The sequence below is a fragment of the Schistocerca nitens genome, chromosome 4 (assembly GCF_023898315.1).
Source record: "Schistocerca nitens isolate TAMUIC-IGC-003100 chromosome 4, iqSchNite1.1, whole genome shotgun sequence".
NCBI lineage: Eukaryota > Metazoa > Arthropoda > Insecta > Orthoptera > Acrididae > Schistocerca > Schistocerca nitens.
In genome coordinates this window covers 715,487,431-715,508,431 of record NC_064617.1, presented here as the reverse complement: position 1 = coordinate 715,508,431, position 21,001 = coordinate 715,487,431, and the positions used below count along the sequence as shown (strand labels likewise).

At 43.4% G+C, this 21,001-nt stretch overlaps 1 non-coding gene across 1 annotated transcript; it reads left to right on the top strand.

The window, feature by feature from the left end:
- The first annotated feature begins 379 nt into the window (after positions 1-379).
- On the top strand, positions 380-454 carry Trnas-cga (transfer RNA serine (anticodon CGA)). The gene has a single exon. It is a non-coding gene; the product is annotated as a tRNA-Ser (tRNA).
- Positions 455-21,001: the final 20,547 nt, after the last annotated feature.

The window sequence follows — 21,001 nt, the reverse complement described above, 5'->3', positions numbered from 1 at the left end:
GAGAGCTTCTGTAAAGTTTGGAAGGTAGGAGACGAGATACTGGCAGAAGTAAAGCTGTGAGTACCGGGCGTGAGCTGTGCTTCGGTAGCTCAGTTGGTAGAGCACTTGCCCGCGAAAGGCGAAGGTCCCGAGTTCGAGTCTCGGTCGGGCACGCAGTTTTAATCTGCCAGGAAGTTTCATATCAGCGCACACTCCGCTGCAGAGTGAAAATCTCATTCTGGAAACGTCCCCCAGGCTGTGGCTAAGCCATGTCTCCGCAGTATCCTTTCTTTCAGGAGTGCTAGTTCTGCAAGGTTCGCAGGAGAGCTTCTGTAAAGTTTGGAAGGTAGGAGACGAGATACTGGCAGAAGTAAAGCTGTGAGTACCGGGCGTGAGTCGTGCTTCGGTAGCTCAGTTGGTAGAGCACTTGCCCGCGAAAGGCAAAGGTCCCGAGTTCGAGTCTCGGTCGGGAACACAGTTTTAATCTGCCAGGAAGTTTCATAAATTAATTCATTCAAACTCTTCCAAAAGGAACAGAAAGACGGATGATAATTTCGTATACAAAAGAGTTTAGAAGTCAAACTGATCTTTAGTGTTATGCATAATATATGGAAGTAACCAACGCTTACTGTGGTAAGCATCCTGGTTACTTTTCCTGAAGAGTAGTGTGGCCACCTCCACTTTTCCCAATCTGACACCACGGCGACTTTAGTGGGTCACAAGTGAAACCATCAAACAGATAGAAACAACAAGAAATTACATTTATAGACCAAAAGACGTTTCATTAACATTCATACGATAAAAAAGTATTACTCTACGTGTCAATTAAGTAACAAGAACAATCTAAATGACTAACCTTACATGAGACAGCTCAAAATCGGAACAGATTTTACTAAAAAATAACAGAACAAGCTTGCCCTGTCAGACTAACTGAAAACAAGTGGTAAAGTAAAACAGAAGGAAATCAGCTGGTGGAATCAGCGTAAATGGAGCTATTAAAGAACGGAACTTAACAAACAAATTCAAAGATAAAGAGAAATAAAAACAAACACATGGGACCAAACCAGTAGATGCATAAAACCGGCCCATATCGGAAAGCATATAGGGACAAGAAACTTAGGGTTAAAGAGTTTTAAAGGAAGTAAGTTGGGAAATATTCACCCAAAGACTGGAGGAGGACAACAGTGGAAACAAGAAAATGTTATGCAGATTGATAAAAAGGAAAAGATCAGCTAGCGAAGGCGTTTGCGATAGAAAGAGAAAATGAGAGTTTGGTCCGGGATGCAGAAGGGATCAGAAAAGAGATGAAAAAACATTTCAACACATTTCTGAGTGGCAAGGGAATAGAAAGAAACAGGAAATAAGGGATTTATCAGAGCATGTGAAGCATAACAACGACCTATTACCTGGGCAGAGACTGAGAATGCCTTGAAGGCAAGTCAGCTGAGCCAGATGCGTTGACAGCAGACACGACAAGCCGGTAGGTATCCGAGGAATACAGTGGCTGTATCGAACACAGGGAGTCGTTTGGAAGCAAAATCAAGTACTATATGACTGGAAGGAGGAGATTATAATACGACTGTTCAAGAAAGAAAGCAGAAAAAAGTGTTTTAACCCATTACTGGGCACTGTCCCTTTTTTTGGACGCGTATATTTTACTTATTTTTACGTAAGCAATGGAGCTTTTAGCCTTTATTGTTGCACCTGTAGGTTCAACTAACTGCTATAATGCCTGTATATGTAAAATAAATAACTTTTTTCTAAGTACTTCACGTCAGGAAAATTATAAACTTGCCGATTTTTTTGTTCTCGCACTTGGCACACTGTATGTCTGCAGGTAGTTCCTGGACGACAGTGAGCTGTGATTTAGTTGTCTGGGCGTGTTTGTTATGAACATATGGATGTCCGTGTAAGATTAAGTATATTTCAGATTTTTTCAAGTAAGTGCAATATCGATATATTTTATGTGTCCCAATAATGGGACAATGGCATGTTACACTATCATTTATTGTTTATGTGCCCTATTCTTGTATACACGTATTATACAGAGAAGAACTGCATTTTACGTTCTTTATATCTGCCTTCTTCATATTCTATTCGAATTTTACGATTCCAACGGGATAAAAACATGCCGCGTGGACTTACACTTGAAGAAATTCTAGCAGAACTAGAGATCCATCAAGAGAGTGACGATGAAAATGATGACGTAGAATTGGCGATTATTCCACCCGATGCAGATGTAATAACAGATGAAGAAGACATTGACGAAAATTTACTGAACAGTGAGTCTGTTGCAGAAGATGTACTATTACTCCTCTGAGTTCTACTAAAAGATACTCACGGGCAAAGAAAAAGGAAATATCTGTTACAGTGCCACATCTCATTGAAGAATACAATGCCGATATGGGTGGCGTAGATCTACTGGACAAGCAGATATCACTTTACCGGAGCCGGCCGCGGTGGTCTCGCGGTTCTAGGCGCGCAGTCCGGAACCGTGCGACTGCTACGGTCGCAGGTTCGAATCCTGCCTCGGGCATGGATGTGTGTGATGTCCTTAGGTTAGTTAGGTTTAAGTAGTTCTAAGTTCTAGGGGACTGATGACCACAGCAGTTGAGTCCCATAGTGCTCAGAGCCATTTGAACCATTTGAACTTTACAGGACGAGGATAAGGTCAAAGAAATGGTGGTGGCCATTATTCACACAGATGATAAATATCTGCGTAGTAAACACATGGGGTGCATACCAAGATGCTATCTCTAATGAGAAGCTCTCACTTTTTGATGTCCGACGGATAATAGTGATGTTTTACCTATCAAAGAAAACAGGATCAGTACCAAAACGCAGAAGACCACAAGGAAGCAGATTGATGGGAGGACGGGTGAGCGCAGATGTACGACTAGATCCAGGAAATCATTTCATTGTGCCAAATAAAACACAGAGGAGATATCCTTACTGCAAGAAAAAAACAACAAAAATTTGTGATAGGTGCAATGTTGGTGTACACGACAAATGTTTTGCTTCATTTCATACTTAATAAACATTCAATAATATTAAAACATTCTTTATTTTTTGTTTGTGTTGTTTCTTACAATATTATGCATGGAGAATAAGGTTGTGAATTTGGATAACGCATTTGGCCAATGTCCCAAAAATGGGACGGTGTGTAGTTTTTGTTCTACGAAACTGAAAATTTTCAAAACAACTTTTTATTCAATTAATCACTTAATGTAACGTATTTATGTATAAAAGTTTGCAAAAAATGATCCGATAGAGTTTTGGCCAGTAATGGGTTAATTATAGTGAAATCACCCTTTTATCACGCTGTCTTAAGACTATTGATAGAAGGTTAAGATTATTCTTAGAGAACTTGTTTGAAGAGGAACAACGTGGATTCAGGAGCACCAGGGGAACAACACACCTCATATTTGCACTAAGATTAATAACGAAAAAATATTGTGAACTCTAATAACTGTGTTCCTGGATTTTGAAAAAGCAAATGACAGTGTGACAAGGTGTAAGACCCGGGAATGTTGAAAAACGCTAATGAACACTAATGGTTCCAAACTCCCTAATAAGGAAGGTACAAATAGTATATGAAGGATGGAAAAGTTGTGCACAAGTGGGTAATGCCAGATCGGACTGAATCAGGACAGAGAGAGCAATGGAAATGGGTAGTGCACTTTCCCGTTACTTTTTATGGTTCTTATGGACGTGACTATAAAGGAAATCACTGAGACAGGAAATGGCTGTCTGATGTTTTAGTCTTTGCTGATAATGTAGATATTTGGGGAGAAACAGAACTACAAGTACCGGATAGATAAGACGAATGAAACTCACAGTTTGAAGAATACCTGCTGATAGTAAGCAAGGGCAAAACTGTAGCAATGATTAAGAACAGGACAACTACCCAGGGCAACCTGATGCTGGTTGGAGAGAAAATTGAATGTGTGGAAGCCTTCAATTACCTAGGAGGTACAGTATCAAGGAAAGGAATTACCAAACTAGAAATAAAAAATAAAGCAAGAAAGGGTTCTAATTTTTTTTATCACTGGCGTAACCTTGTGTGGGACAAGGGAGTTTCTGTGAGAAACAAGAAGACCATTTTTAAAACTTACCTATTCTCGATTATGACATACAGCTTGGAGTGCTATGTATTAACAAGGCAGATTTGAAGAACTTACAACCATTCGAAATGAATTCTGCGATCATACTAGCAGAAGACTAGATGAGGTTAAATTTAGGAATGATGACATGAGAGGAGAAATGCAAGTGGGTCTGTCAACGACTGAGAGACTGAGTACTGCACGCCTCAAATGCTCTGAACATGTGAAAATGATGAAGGATGGCGGCCTACAGAAATAATGCTTGGATTAAAAAAAAAAAAAAAAAAAACGACTGATCTCAGATTAAGAAAAATCTGAAGAATAGAGGAGGAAGCTGGGGAACAGTATCAAGACAAGAAGTATATCAAGACATACCAAAATGGAGGCAAATTATTCATAAATACCCTACACATCTCGCTGGAAGAATACGAAGATGACGATGATCCAACTGTTCATAAATACCCTACTCAGTTCGCTGGAAGGATGCGAAGATGATGATGATACAGGTGGGCATGACAGCAGACTTTCAATTAATTTAGAGACGTGCTGCTACGATCGTAACAGGTTGTCAAGGCCCAAACGAAGGTGTAACAGAAATTCTGGGGAACTTAGATGGGAATCCTTGAAAGAAAGACAACGTATTTAGAGAACCTGTATTCCAAAAAGACTGTGTGACCGTTATGCTGCTACCAACGTGTATCTCGCGTTGGGATCGTGAGAATAAGGTAAGAGAGAGATTAGAATGAGTATAGAAGCATGAAGACTGCTCTTTTCCCCTGGTTAATGTGGGAATGCAATAATCTATAACACTGTCCGATATCCAGTGCAGATGAAGCTGTAAATGTTTTTATTCATCAGTATTCCTCAGCTTTTGCAAAAAGCGGGACTCATTCAATTAAAATTTCATTACCATAGTTAGCGTACAAAAGTAATAAGTAATTAAACTACTCCTGATAATGTCGTACGCTGTAGATAACTCATTTCTGGGAGTGGAGACGAGACAACAAAGACTAGATCACTTACCAACCTGAATGAAACAAATTTTAAATTGCTGTTTCAAATAACATTTATTAATGTTGTGCATAGGGGATTTATTACCAAAGAACAAGACCATAGCAGGAGCCATATAATTACAAAACAAATTTAGAACAAATTAGTTGAATGGGAGGCCGAGGGGGGCGGGGAAAGACGTTGCATCTCGTATCAGATTGAATTCCTGATAGCTGTGCTCAAAACTCGTAGTCAATTTCTGTAATTATTTTTCGTGTTAATTAGCTCAGCAAAGAGTTCGTTCGACATACAAGTAGTGACAATGTGGTAATGCTGTCATAAAATTTAATAGCATATTCGCCACAGTGGAATAACCATCTAATAAAGGAATATCCTATTTCAAAGACATGTTCTGATGTAGCGCGCGCGCGTGTATGTGTGTGTGTGTGTGTGTGTGTGTGTGTGTGTGTGTGTGTGTGACGTCAGGCAAGAGTAAGACGGTCGAGTTCTAAGCTGCCACGCTTCGATGTCAAGCTCAACGTTACTTTTTCTTCATTTCGCGACTTTTATTTGGTGAACTCCGTTCGCAGGGTTTCCGATGTTTTTTTTTTCTTTTTTTTTATAAAAAAGAAAAACCTCCTCAGAAGGGAAGCGAGAGGCATATAAGAAATTATTAGTCCAAACTACATCGATAGTTGTCTGGAATGACTAGTAACCAGCTACTTATGTACAGATGTATGCTTATAACCATTTCATGGTAAAGCCAGATTAAAACCTATGTAGTATCATTTGTAGGTACAGATAAGGGTTCATTTCAGAATTCTCACGGCCTTTAAGCTAACTGTTGCTCTATACAATATAGCTTCATTTCTTCTATTCGAATTTTTGAACTGGTATACTAGGATTGCTAATACCAGTAGTTCAATGAGGATTAAGGAGACTCTTCACAAGTATGATCTCAGTGCCCATGCACTACGTAATTTTGTAATAAAGACTGTCATTGACTACTGGAAAAGTATTTTGCCTTGGAATGATCGTCGTTTGTATCATCTTGGACAGAGCACCCTTCGTTATGAGGCCAGGTCTAACATTTCATAGCCATTTCGAGAAACAGAAAGTTGGCAAAGGACCTTGATTTCCAAATATGGCATATTTTTCATAAAAGTTCAGAGCAGACTCCAATAATGGTGGCATCAATAACTGTACGCTGCTTTGCCATACCTATTGAGAGCAGACTGAAAAGTAAATAATTAAAAAATTGTTTGTTCAGTATATGGATACATTTAAAAATCTAGCATCAACTTTGCAGAGAAATTTTCGTCCATTCCTGTCAAATTATTTATCGAGGCCGTAATTTCGATATCTAGAAAGTATATAAAACGAAAATTTTATTGTGAAAATAATATATATTTTTGCTTCTAGCGCACATAAACTTCAACAAGTACTTACTACAGTAAATTTGAAAGTGCGTTTGAAAATCAGATATAATATGACAAAAAGACTGTATGACCAACGTATGGAAAACAAAACGACACAAGCTGACAACGCAGTCATAGCACCAGGAGATTAATTTCAGTATTTAGGTTCGCATAGGCTCATCTCAGCATGCACCACGATTTATCGCTCTCGAAAACCATCTGGCACCACTACACAGGTCAATCAACGCATTATTGCACCACTCGAGGCAATTCATTCCTTCTTATGAACAGTGTTTCCTAGGTAGCAGAAAGACAAAGGAAAGCGGATTATGGCCTTGAATTGTGGTCTTAAAGCGAGTAATCATTAAGTTTTAAATTTTCACGTAATGAAATAAAGTTACGGTATTACTTTCTTGTTTGTTTTTAGGTATATGTGTACAGTCCTGGTATACACTGAAATATCCACGTCTGAGTACTATAATACGACACTCTGGAGAAAAAAAGACGCAGCCCATTGACAAAGTGGAGTTTTGTGTTGATAATTCGTAATCTGCGTTGAAAGGAAACAACGCTGCAACAATTCTTACTGAGTTGGTCGTATTGTACAGCAACTGCGCACCATGAAACACAGGACCTAGTAGGCTCAGGCGTTTCAATAGTGGTCAAACAAGTCTGAATGCCGAAGAACGAAATGGCAGACCATCTCTCTGTGAAGAACCGGGAATCGCAAGAGAAGTGCAGAACGTGGTACTCGAAAATCGACACATCACAATCGATGCCATCGTGGAAAAAGTAAAAATGTCAAGAATCACTTTTCAACATCTCACACGACATTTTGAACATGACAAAGATCACCATCCGCTAGGGTTTGTGACTGTTCATACTCGTTTAAAAATCCCGCCGAACCGAAATCTTGCGGCTGACTCTGGACGATTCAGACGACTTCTTTATACGCCTAATCACTATGGACAAATGCTGGATCTATCACTGTGATCCTAACCCAAAGGAGAAAAACGAGCGGAGAAAACACGTGGATTCACAACCGCTGAAAAAGGTGGTAACATAGTCATCGAGCAAGGTGATGAGCGTTTTTTGCGACTGCCACGGTGTGCTGCCAACAGACTATGCTCATAAGGGGCAAACCGTCACAGGAGCGTACTAGCGAAATTTCCAGATAAGATTAATAGAGTCAGTCAAGATGAAGCGTCGCAAGAATTTGTCCGAGGGGAAGTTTCTGCTGCACGAGTTTCTGCTCCACGACAAAGCCCAAGCTCCTTCCGCTCAAAACACCGTTACACATGGTGCTTTTTTCAGCCATCAAATTTGCCTCTCCCTCATTCTCCTGCCATGACACCAATTTACTTTTTCCTCTTCCCTTGGACGAAGAAACTATTGCTCTGAAGCTATTCCAGAACGATGACGAGACAATTTTCGAGCTGGAGCGTTCCCTACACAGCCAAAACGCAGACTTCCACAACCATGTCATTAATTGCTGACGAAAATGTATTGGTCTGAAGGATGAATATCTAGAAAGGTGCTAATCAAAACTTTATGAGTTACTCTAGTAAGCTGCAGTAGTTGAAAGGGCTGTCTGGCAAGCGACCTGTACAGTGTGCTCTTGAGTTTGGCAGCCATGTCAACTAATTTCATAGACTACCTGAGGTATCACGTAATGATACCACCCCATAGGCGTCATAGCAAGTTTCCGTCTGATGCCGATAGCGGTCGAGTGTGTTGTAGAGGACCCAATGGTGCGTGCTCTCTGGGCCACGGCTCCAGCAGCTCTGTACTACGAGCGCACTCTGCCACAATGATACAGGACGGCCAGCCGCAGCCAACCAGCCCACTGGTGCTTGGAGCCTGTACGCTGTGACACCATCGCTCGTGCTTAGTTCAGAGAATCTGTATGGTGTTGACATTGTGATGGATGGGCTCTGAGCCGCACGGGATTAGCCGAGCGGTCTCAGGCGCTGCAGTCATGGACTGTGCGGCATTGTCCTTTGACACATGGTTTTCTGTTACGTCGTGAGGAGCCACCAACGTGTCAGACATGTGGGACACAGCTGTCGATACGACATATTTTAACTGAGTGTGTTTTATATGCGGGTTTGAGGGACGATTTCCGTTTCCCACCAGACCTACCCTCTCTTTTAACTAATAATGAGGCGAGTGTTGCTAGAGTTTTACGTTTTGTGTGATGTCTGGCCTTCTTCCCAAACTATTGGGATTGAAGTCTTAATGTGCTGTCCAGTGGTTTGGTCACCCATTATTTGTAAGTGGTCACTCAGCCACCGTTAATTATTTTTCCCTGTTTGTACTGCTATTTTATTTTTAGTTTTATCTCCCTGTTTTGATGTGCTGTGTCCCATCTTGCACTTTGAACAATACCAATTCTCTCACAATTCGGCTCTGAATTGAACTTTTGGGAACGGGCGCTGATAACCTCGCTGTTGTGCGCCCTAAAACACTAATAATCATCATCATCATCATCATGGTCCCGGCGGAGGTTCGAGTCCTCCCTCGTGCATGGGTATCTGTGTTTGTCCTTAGGATAATTTAGGTTAAGAAGTGTGTAAGCTTAGGGACTGATGACCTTAGCAGTTAAGTCCCATAAGATTTCACACACGTTTGAACATTTTTTTTGATGGGGTCTGATGCTGCATTACTTGTAATGAGTCTTTGTCTGTTTGGAGAAATACAGATTAAGTAAAGCTCCTGTTTGCTGTGATAACTTTAACGCTAATCATTTCTGCTCTTGTCCGTCTTCCTTGCGACTACAGTTCCTATACTACTCTGTAGCTCATCTCTCCTTGTGTACAAAGTCATATACAACATTACCACGTCGAAAACTGTGTTCAGTGGTTCTATGAGACGACATCGCAAACTCTGAACGCTGTCCAAGCCCTGTGAAATCTCGCTGACAGTATACTTAAACTTATGGCCCCTTACACTTATGCCTCAGTCAATTTTACTTCTCTGTGTGACTGATTCTGCCAGAAAACAAGGTTATAGTGTTTTCACAATGTGGGTATAGTCAAAGCGCTATTTTGCTATATCACAAGAAACAGATTGAGATCGGTTCAGAGCAGCGGTCAAATGGTTGAAATGGCTCTGAGCACTATGGGACTTAACTTCTAAGGTCATCAGTCCCCTAGAATTTAGAACTACTTAAACCTAACTAACCTAAGGACATCACACACATCCATGACCGAGGCAGGATTTGAACCTGCGACCGTAGCGGTCGCGCGGTTCCAGACTGTAGCGCCTAGAACCGATCGGTCACCCCGGGCGGCGCTGCGGTCATGACAATCAGTGTACTGTGTACTTAGAACTTTACTTGTACCATTAACAAAGTCTGTACCAGTCTAATTGCTAGTCCAACAATCCAGAGCATGCCTCAAAAAGAAGTAGTATCAATTACGGTATCCTTTCTTATCGTCCCGGGGAAAGTCCTACTAAAACTAGGTTATTGTTAGCTTTTACTAGAAGGAAAGCTGCTACTCACCATACAGCGGAGATGCTGAGTCGCAGATAGGCACAACAAAAAGACTCTCACAATTACAACTTTCGGCCATTAAGGCCTTCGTCGACAATAGACACTCATACGCACACGCACACACACTCACGTAAACGCAACTCACACACGACTGCAGTCTCAGGCAACTGAAACCACACTGCGAGCATCGACAGGGTACCATGCTCTCACCCCATTGCTTGTTTGATGTTAGCTTTCTCTGATCTGTTATGAAGTGTCTTGTGTGGTCTTTGTGCTGAGAATTTTTGTGAGGAGTGATCTACTGCATATTGTTGTGTTGCCATAGATGTAGAAAAGGGTGAGTGCGAGACGGGTGCCAGCTCATACTGGTAACCCACCCCTTTCGAACATCACAAAATGGACTGCCGCGCTAAACGGCGTCCAATCCTACGGACGGATCGCCATCGAAAAGGTATCATTTTCTCATTCCATTAGGCACTGTAGAAGTGTTTGGAATTCAATCCAAGACATTGTCCACAGTCTGATGAGCAAGAACTGTACGCCACCACATCTCTTCTTCCCGGCTAAACAACGGCGGGAAAAATTTCTACCATCTCCGAGAGTCGAAACGGCTACCTTAGCGCCGATCGCCAGCTCACCACAGTGCGATAGAATTTTCGGTTACGGAGGCTGCCCCGGTGACACATTACGTTCAATTAACACTGCATGTCTGGATTTCCAGAAGGCTTTTGACACCGTACCTCAGAAGCGTCTTCTAACCAAACTTTTGCCTACGGAGTATCGCCTCAGTTGTGCGACTGGATTCGTGATTTCCTGTCACAAAGGTCACAGTTCGTAGTAATAGACGTAAAATCATCGAGTAAAACAGAAGTAATATCCGGCGTTCCCCAAGGAAGTGTAATAGGCCATCTACACTACTGGCCATTAAAATTGCTGCACCAAGAAGATGACGTGCTACACATGCGAAATTTAACCGACAGGAAGAAGATGCTGTGATATGCAAATGATTAGCTTTTCAGAGCATTCACACAAGGTTGGCACTGATGGCGATACCTTCAACGTTCTGACTTGAGGAAAGTTTCCAACCGATATCTAATACACAAACAGTAGTTGACCGGCGTTGCTTCGTGAAACGTTGTTGTGATGCCTCGTGTAAGGAGGAGAAATGCGTACCATCACGTTTCCGATTTTGATAAAGGTCGGGTTGTAGCCTATCGAGATTCCGGTTTATCGTATCGCGATGTTGCTGCTCGCGTTGGTCGAGATCCAATGACTGTTAGCTGAATATGGAATCGCTGGGTTCAGAAGGGTAATACGGAACGCCGTGCTGGATTCCAACAGCCTCGTATCACTAGCAGTCGAGATGACAGGCATCTTATCCGCATGGCTGTAACGGATCGTGCAGCCACGTCTCGATCCCGGAGTCAACAGATGGGGACGTTTGCAAGACAACAACCATCTGCACGAACAGTTCGACGATGTTTGCAGCAGCATGGACAAACAGCTCGGAGATCATGGCTGCGGCTACCCTTGGCGCTGCATCACAGACAGGAGCGCCTGCGACGGTGTACTCAACGACGAACCTGGGTGCACGAATGGCAAAACGTCATTTTTTCGGATGAATCCGGGTTCCGTTTACTGCATCATGATGGTCGCATCCGTGTTTGGCGACATCGCGGTGAACGCACATTGGAAGCGTGTATTCGTCATCGCCATACTGGCGTATCACCCGACGTGATGGTATGGGGTGACATTGCTTACACGTATCGGTCACCTCTTGCTCGCACTGACGGCACTTTGAACAGTGGACGTTACATTTAAGATGTGTGACGACCCATGGCTCTACCCTTCATTCGATCCCTGCGAAACCCTACATTTCAGCAGGATAATGCACGACCGCATGTTGCAGGTCCTGTACGGGCCTTTCTGGATACAGAAAATGTTTGACTGCTGCCCTGGGCAGCACATTCTCCAGATCTCTCACCAATTGAAAACGTCTGATCAATGGTGGCCGAGCTACTGGCTCGTCACAATACGCCAGTCACTACTCCTGATGACCTGTGGTATCGTGTTGAAGCTGCATGGTCAGCTGTACCTGTACACGCCATCCAAGCTCTGTTTGACATTGCCCAGGCGTATCAAGGCCGTTATTAAGGCCAGAGGTGGTTGTTCTGGGTACTGATTTCTCAGGATCTATGCACGCAAACTGCGTTAAAATGTAATCGCATGTCAGTTCTAGTATAATATATTTGTCCAATGAATACCCGTTTATCATCTGCATTTCTTCTTGGCCTAGCAATTTTAATGGCCCGTAGTGTATATTAACGACATAGTAGACAATCTCAGTAGCCGTTGGGATATGATGCTGTCATTTACCGTCTTCTAAAGTCATCAGATGATAAAAACGACTTGCAAAATGATTTAGATAAGATATCTGTATGGTGCGAAAAGTGGCAATTGACCGTGAATAAGGAAAAGTGTGAAGCTATTCATATGAGTAATAAAAGAAATCAGCTAAATTTCGATTAGCCGATAAGTCACACTAATCTGAAGGCTGTAAATTCAACTAAATACTTAGGTATTACAATTACAAATACCCTAAATTGGAACGATCACATAGATAATATTGTGGGTAGAGCAAACCAAAGACTGCGATTCATTGGCAGAACACTTAGAACGTGCAACAGGTCTACTAAAGAGACTGATTACACCACGCTTGTCCACCCTATTCTGGAGTATTGCTGTGCGGTGTGGGATCCGCATCAGGTGGGATTGACGGATGACATCGAAAAAGTACAAAGAAGGGCGGCTCGTTTTGTATTATCGCGAAATAGGGGAGATAGTGTCACAGACATGATACGTGAATTGGAGTGGCAATCATTAAAACAAAGGCGTTTTTCGTTGAGACGGGATCTTCTCATGAAATTTCAATCACCAGTTTTCTCCTCCGATTGCGAAAACATTCTGTTGGCACCGACCTACATACGGAGAAATGATCATCACGGTAAAATAAGAGAAATCAGGGCTCGCACAGAAAAATTTAAGTGCTCGTTTTTCCCGGTTGCCGTTCGAGAGTGGAACGGTAGAAAGACAGCTTAAAGGTGGTTCATTGAATCCTCTGCCAGGCAATTTATTGTGAAAAGCAGAGTAATCACGTAGATGTAGATGTAGAATTACTTTGCCTTAAGAATGTGCGTTTCACTGGCATCTTGACAATTTACATTTGATGTATGGAATACACTTCACTTAAGGGGAGGTACCGTTGAAATTTCAATGCAGAGTAAAAAAATCGCAAAGGGCTGAAAATTTGTTTCATAGCTTATCTTAGTGTGTTGAATTTATTGGGTGAATCTAATTCACTAAAAGAAATTTTTTCATCACGTTTGACTTTTATAATGTTGAAAACATTATAATTTTTTCAAACCAATACCTGAGTTGTTGGTTATCACGGAATGCTTTCACAAAAGAAGTTTGGGTCAAAAAATTTTAAAACAAGGAGAAGAGGAGCATTTTTTTCGTTTCATCCATTTCGATGTTTCCAAAGAACCTGAAGTATGGTGACTTTTCTATCATTGTAGACATACGAAAAGTGTAAATCAATTACAAAAGTTCTGTATCTAGAATACTGAACAAGAATCCAGCGTGAAATAGAATTACTACGACACTGTACAGTGTTTGGCCCTGTACGAAGAAAATTAAATAGCAGACGTCTTGATACGTTTGAAAGCTGTATTCTTTACTTTTACTTTATATATTACATCACACAACCCCCTCTCCGCTGCGTCCAGTCGTCGGCCGCAGGTTGTCGGTCGCGGGCGCAGCTGGCCACGCGGATAAAAGCGAGCCTTTTCTGGCCGCCAGGTGTCGTGCTGTCATCAGACGCTGCCTCCCACGTCGCGTTACAGTTGGTACACTGCAGGGGTGTTACTGCCTGAGTTTATATATGTATGATGGTATGAATGAAATTACGTGAAGTTACTAAACTGCCCATAAGTTCGAATGTTGATCACCTACTCGCCCTAAGAACCCCACACCCCGCCGCCACCCATCTGGACCAGTCCTTTACATATATTTACTTTCCAGCTTACAACTCAGTCCGCCGCGAACCTAAATCCGCATGTCTGGAAATTGCAAAAAAAAAAAAAAAAAAAAAATATATAAATTATAGTTACACTTATTTACTTGCGGCCAGCCGCTGTGGACGAGTGGTTCTAGGCGCATCAGTCTGGAACCACGCGACCGCTACGGTCGCAGGTTCGAATCCTGCCTCGGGTATGGATGTGTGTGATATCCTTAGGTTAGTTAGATTTAAGTAGTATTAAGTTGTACCCCTGATGACCTCAGATGTTAAATCCCATAGTGCTCAGAACCATTTGAACCGTTTTTATTTACTTGCGTTGATTTCGGATGTACATATGAATAACACATATGTACGGGGTGCTTGTCATTAAATTTTCCCTTTTTAACACTATTTAAAACTTATTACCGTACGAGTACCAAACATGGTAGCATTATTGTCCAGGGTATGGGGTGCATGATTTCCAAGCGTCACAACGTCACCAGCCACGAGGTGCCGTGATCGGCCATCGAGATTCATAGTTTGACACACGCGACCAGTCGCAGTGTACTTGTTGACGTGTGAACATGGACAAAAGGAGCAGGGCACTATTGGTGAAGCCCTATTATCAAAAAAACAGTAATGCTGCAGCTGTACTTCGAGAGTATCGCCGGCTGAAAGGATTACGAAAGGATCCTCTTTCTCCACCTGCTGCGCGGAGCGTAATGTAGAAGTTCGAATCAACTGAAGAACTGGGCGTCGCTCGGGGAAGAGGCCGACGACCGGTTCCACCACAGGTGGTTGATGAAATCACTGTTGCTATGAAACACAACGCTGCGAGCAGTTCCCGATGGACAGGCAGTGACCGTGCTGTGTCGTGACAGTTGAACATCCTGTGTCCACTGTACGGAAGGTGCTTGGAACCATTCTAAAATTGTATCTGTACAAGATCCATACCGTACAGCAGCTTGCACCACAGGACGCACAACGACGCGTTGACTTCGCTCTCCACTTTCTCGCATGGATTGAAGTTGATAAGGGTCGGCCCTGGTCCATCCTATAGAGAGACGAAGCTCATTTTTCTCTGACGGGTGAGGTGAACTCACAGAATTGCCGAATGTGGGGATCTTCGCCTCCAGTCATTGTGCGTAAAGTTCCTCTGTATTGTGAACGTGTCACCGTATGGGGTGGATTCACGGCTACGTTCATCATTGGCCCGTTCTGTTTTGAAGAGGATGGCGCTCAAGAACAGAAGACGTGCAGTGTGACTGGCCAGCGTTACTTGCATATTCTTCGCCTGCATGTCATACTCGCCCTACAGGTGAGAGACGCATTGAACTCAACAGTTTTCATGCAAGATGGAGCCCCACCACACATCGCTCGTGACGTACACGTGCTTCTCCGAGACACATTTGGAAACGATCGAATTATCAGCCGATAATTTCCAAACGATTGGCCAAAATAAAATCAATGAATATCTCTAGAGTAGTCATTGAGGAGCGTGAACAACAAGTAAAACACTAAGTTTCGAAGGCAAGGACAGGGAATATTGAACTTTATTCAGAATGTGATACAGTGCATATGTAGGTGTAGTATATTTCGTTAAATGACTAATTAATTTTCAAGTTACATGTTACGCTATGGTAACTATTTCCAAAGAGAATATATCATACACTCCTGGAAATTGAAATAAGAACACCATGAATTCATTGTCCCAGGAAGGGGAAACTTTATTGACACATTCCTGGAGTCAGATACATCACATGATCACACTGACAGAACCACAGGCACATAGACACAGGCAACAGAGCATGCACAATGTCGGCACTAGTACAGTGTATATCCACCTTTCGCAGCAATGCAGGCTGCTATTCTCCCATGGAGACGATCGTAGAGATGCTGGATGTAGTCCTGTGGAACGGCTTGCCATGCCATTTCCACCTCGCGCCTCAGTTGGACCAGCGTTCGTGCTGAACGTGCAGACCGCGTGAGACGACGCTTCATCCAGTCCCAAACATGCTCAATGGGGGACAGATCCGGAGATCTTGCTGGCCAGGGTAGTTGACTTACACCTTCTAGAGCACGTTGGGTGGCACGGGATACATGCGGACGTGCATTGTCCTGTTGGAACAGCAAGTTCCCTTGCCGGTCTAGGAATGGTAGAACGATGGGTTCGATGACGGTTTGGATGTACCGTGCACTATTCAGTGTCCCCTCGACGATCACCAGTGGTGTACGGCCAGTGTAGGAGATCACTCCCCACACCATGATGCCGGGTGTTGGCCCAGTGTGCCTCGGTCGTATGCAGTCCTGATTGTGGCGCTCACCTGCACGGCGCCAAACACGCATACGACCATCATTGGCACCAAGGCAGAAGCGACTCTCATCGCTGAAGACGACACGTCTCCATTCGTCCCTCCATTCACGCCTGTCGCGACACCACTGGAGGCGGGCTGCACGATGTTGGGGCGTGAGCGGAAGACGGCCTAACGGTGTGCGGGACCGTAGCCCAGCTTCATGGAGACGGTTGCGAATGGTCCTCGCCGATACCCCAGGAGCAACAGTGTCCCTAATTTGCTGGGAAGTGGCGGTGCGGTCCCCTACGGCACTGCATAGGATCTTACGGTCTTGGCGTGCATCCGTGCGTCGCTGCGGTCCGGTCCCAGGTCGACGGGCACGTGCACCTTCCGCCGACCACTGGCGACAACATCGATGTACTGTGGAGACCTCACGCCCCACGTGTTGAGCAATTCGGCGGTACGTCCACCCGGCCTCCCGCATGCCCACTATACGCCCTCGCTCAAAGTCCGTCAACTGCACATACGGTTCACGTCCACGCTGTCGCGGCATGCTACCAGTGTTAAAGACTGCGATGGAGCTCCGTATGCCACGGCAAACTGGCTGACACTGACGGCGGCGGTGCACAAATGCTGCGCAGCTAGCGCCATTCGACGGCCAACACCGCGGTTCCTGGTGTGTCCGCTGTGCCGCGCGTGTGATCATTGCTTGTACAGCCCTCTCGCAGTGTCCGGAGCAAGTATGGTGGGTCTGACACACCGGTGTCAATGTGTTCTTTTTTCCATTTCCAGGAGTGTATCTTAAGGATACTGCGCACTATATATATATGAGCCTTATTACACAAATTACCGAAGCTCTGCTACTTGAAAGCAGACATTTGGTTAATCGTGTTGGGCCAACAAGTTTTATCAAGAAAAAAGTAGTTTTGTTCTGGCCATTCGCAGTAGGAATTTGTCTTTCCCGTACAGTTCACTTTAGCACCCTCATAATTTACCTCGGTCCCAATTCCAGAATATTCTTCTTTGTCATATACAGCTGTAGCATATTGCCCAACTGTTAATTTATGTTTCAACTTTTTGTGGTGCTGGACGTCATCTTGCACACCAGAGAAACTTTATGAATTACCAACACATTCTTGCACCACTTCGTCTTTATTTTGGGGTTACTTTAGCCTGGACTAAAGTAACCTCATAGTTTACAAAAAAATGTGAACAATTTAAATGGTTCAAATGGCTCTGAGCACTATGGGACTCAACTGCTGTGGTCATCAGTCCCCTAGAACTTAGAACTACTTAAACCTAACTAACCTAAGGACATCACACACAGCCATGCCCGAGGCAGGATTCGAACCTGCGACCGTAGCAGTCGCACGGTTCCGGACTGCGCGCCTAGAACCGCGAGACCACCGCGGCCGGCCGAACAATTTGACGTATTAAATGTATTACCTATATTGAATTTCAAGCAAATGACAGTTTCTCACCTTGTTACATAATAATGACAGAATGCGAAATTGCCCTCACCACATTTTTAGTTTGGTGTGAAGCCTCCAGGCAGATGTTATTGGGGTGTGTATAGTTGTTCAAACATTTATGTACAACATTGATTCCAGTGTCGCCAACACAGTATTACATCACGGAAAGCTCACCCTTTTAGCTTATTATTCACAAATTCTACTGCTTGTTTACTCCACTCTAGTTATGTAAATGTTATAAACGGCAAAAAAATGTTCTGTAACAAAACATTATTCAACACTCTAAGCGAAATATCATTCAACACACAATGAACTCAAAAACATGCACACACACAGACACAGACACAGACACAGACACACACACACACACACACACACACACACACACACACACACACAAATATATGTCACGACAGCCAACCCAAAAAAAAAAAAAAAAAAAAAAAACAGTCAACAGCGTATCTGAAACGTAAATAAGCAGAGAAAAGTGTGCATAGGCCACAAGATCACAGTAAAATCCAGAATTCGCCAATGAACACGAGAAAGCGTAAGTAAACGCTGAAACAGGAAATCACATCAAACAATTTGCCAAACCAAACCTCACGAAATTTTACAATGTCTACACGTCATTTTAACCTCAAAAACGTCGGCAACAACACATTTAGCAAGCAAAAATTAGCCCGCCTCATGATAGCCAATTACAGCAATGCTAAGCATTAAAAAAGGAGCATATGCCACAGAGGTTACGTTCTAAATGAAAATTCGATTCAGACATTTCCCCACGCACTCTTAGTTACAGATGACGTGCGGTATTAACACAGACTTGCAACTGATTTCTGTTGGCAGCGACATAGCACACATAATGTTAAAAAAAAAAAAGGTACAGGATATATGTAATGCGGAAACAGAGCGATTTATCTGACGTATAAAAGGCCAAGGTTGGAAGCATTTGGGAAGTTTGTAAACCGTTACGTTTGCCGCGGTGGTTGAATTATACCGTGCGTGGCAAAATAGTGCTATGCAAAACCGGCGACAAGGCAACATTGGTGCACCACGGACAAATGTCAGGGGTCAAACAGATGCGCAACTATTGAGCCCAGGTGAACCAAGGAGCTACCAACAGCGCATCCTCACGACCGTACAGCGAACGTTGCTGTATATGGGCCTCCGAAGCAAGTGCATGTTGACTGTTGTTCATCAGCGACGAAGGCTGGAATTTGTGCGCCAGTACCACAATTGAACGTCTACTGACTGGCGACAGGTGGCCTTTTCAGCTGAATCGTGTTTTATGCTCCATGCCGTTGGCGTGTACGGTGTGAAACGTCTGAAAGCGAACACCGTGTAGCACTCATAAGAAGAGTTCGGGCTGGAGAAGGGACCCTTATGGTCAGAAGAATGTTTTCGTGGCATTCCTGGGTGATTTCGTCATTGTGGAAGGAACAATGGATCGATACAAGTATGCACCTATACTTGGGAATCATATTCATGCTTTCGACGGGGCGGTCACATTAATGTGACTGGACAGAGTGTATCTGCAACCTTGTATCTGTACAAGCTGTAGGTAACTTTTCGTTCCCTGTATTTTATCGCCACTGCATTCATAGTTTAAACCAGTTTGTTCTGGTCAACATTGTCTTGAACATTCTCTACACCTGCAGTATTTGGCACTGTTGAGGTTACCCCTCCTGTCGGATGAGGATGCTAGTGTCGCAGACTCTTGCTGCTGTTAGAGAGGAGATGGTTGTGTGCCAACACTAGTTTGCGCTCTCTCGCTCCCTTTTCCACCTTCACTGATGACAACTCAAACACGATACTAATTTCGCACTTCACAAACACTCATCACATGTCCACAGATACATTCTTGGAACCTCGTATACATTGTAGAAAAGCAATGGCGAACCTTCATCCCGGACAGTGATGCTACATCGTTATTTTTATCCCATTGTTCAATGCTTGAGGGTGCCACTGATTCTTTCTGTCTGAAGAAAATTTATAAGCGTTTGAGATGGATATGAAATGTGGTGCTTTGCTCGAACAGAGACCCCCCCCCCCCTTGAGAAGGGAAGGAGATAGAATGGAGGGGTATAAATATCATCTAAAAACCCATCTGTAAGTACAAAACACGAATTACATAAAAGGGAGCTGGCTCTAGTATTGATGAGACGTGACGGGCATCTGTGTTATTCCGCATGCTGTTGTCTTCGGCCCATTGTCAAAATTTCAGTGTCCCTTACCTATCCCTTGTGGCTAGACCATTTCAGTCGAGTCCTTTCTCCCACATCTATTAGTACAGTAAGGTTCCAGGGGAGCCCCTGTAGAGTTTGGAAGGTAGGAGGTGTACTGGCCAGTCGAAGCTTCGAGCCTGGAAAAACAAAGGTAAGAATATTTGGGTTTAACGCCCTGTCAACGACGAGGTCATCAGAGACAGAGCACAAGCTCGGAAAGGGGAAGGAAGTCAACCACGCCATTTCAAAAAGCGTCACTATGACATTTGCCGTGTGCGATATAGTGAAATCACGGAAAACCTAAATCTGGATGAGAGGACGGTGCTTAGAACAGCCGTCTTCCTGAATACGAGAGGGCACATGAGATGCTGCAGACGTGAACACCGTCTCTCGGAGGACAGATTTCACAGTCATACTGGACACGTCTTGTATTACAGAGTGGACTTTATGAGTGTCGTTTCCTGCTCAGAATTGTGGGTCTTCTCCACAGCGAAAAATGAGTGAGAGAAATTCTAAACTCCTAGGTGATTCCCTTCAATGCAATTCTTACAGATGTATCTTAAAAGGATAATGCTCTGCTACATCCAGCAAGAAACGTTCAAGTCACCGTCGCTGAACGACAGATTACCAGCAGAGTTTATTAATAACTAATTAACATGTGGCTGAAAATTATGGGCCTGCCAGTAGTTCTAGAAAATTTAATTTGAACTGTTGTTGGTTTTGACATTCAACTAAAGGGAAAACCAGGCATCTTAATTCTGTAATTATTTAATCATCAACCTCGAAGGTCAGTTTACAGTTCTAGCAAAGTACTGCCACTTGTAGGAAAACCGGTCGAAGGAAATTAGATGAAGGCAGTGTTGCAAGATGCAAGATACAAAGGTCACCAGTAGTATCCTCGAGCGGAGTGTGCCTTTCGTCTTATTTATCACATTTGCTGTTTTAGATTTCAAGTAAGTCACAT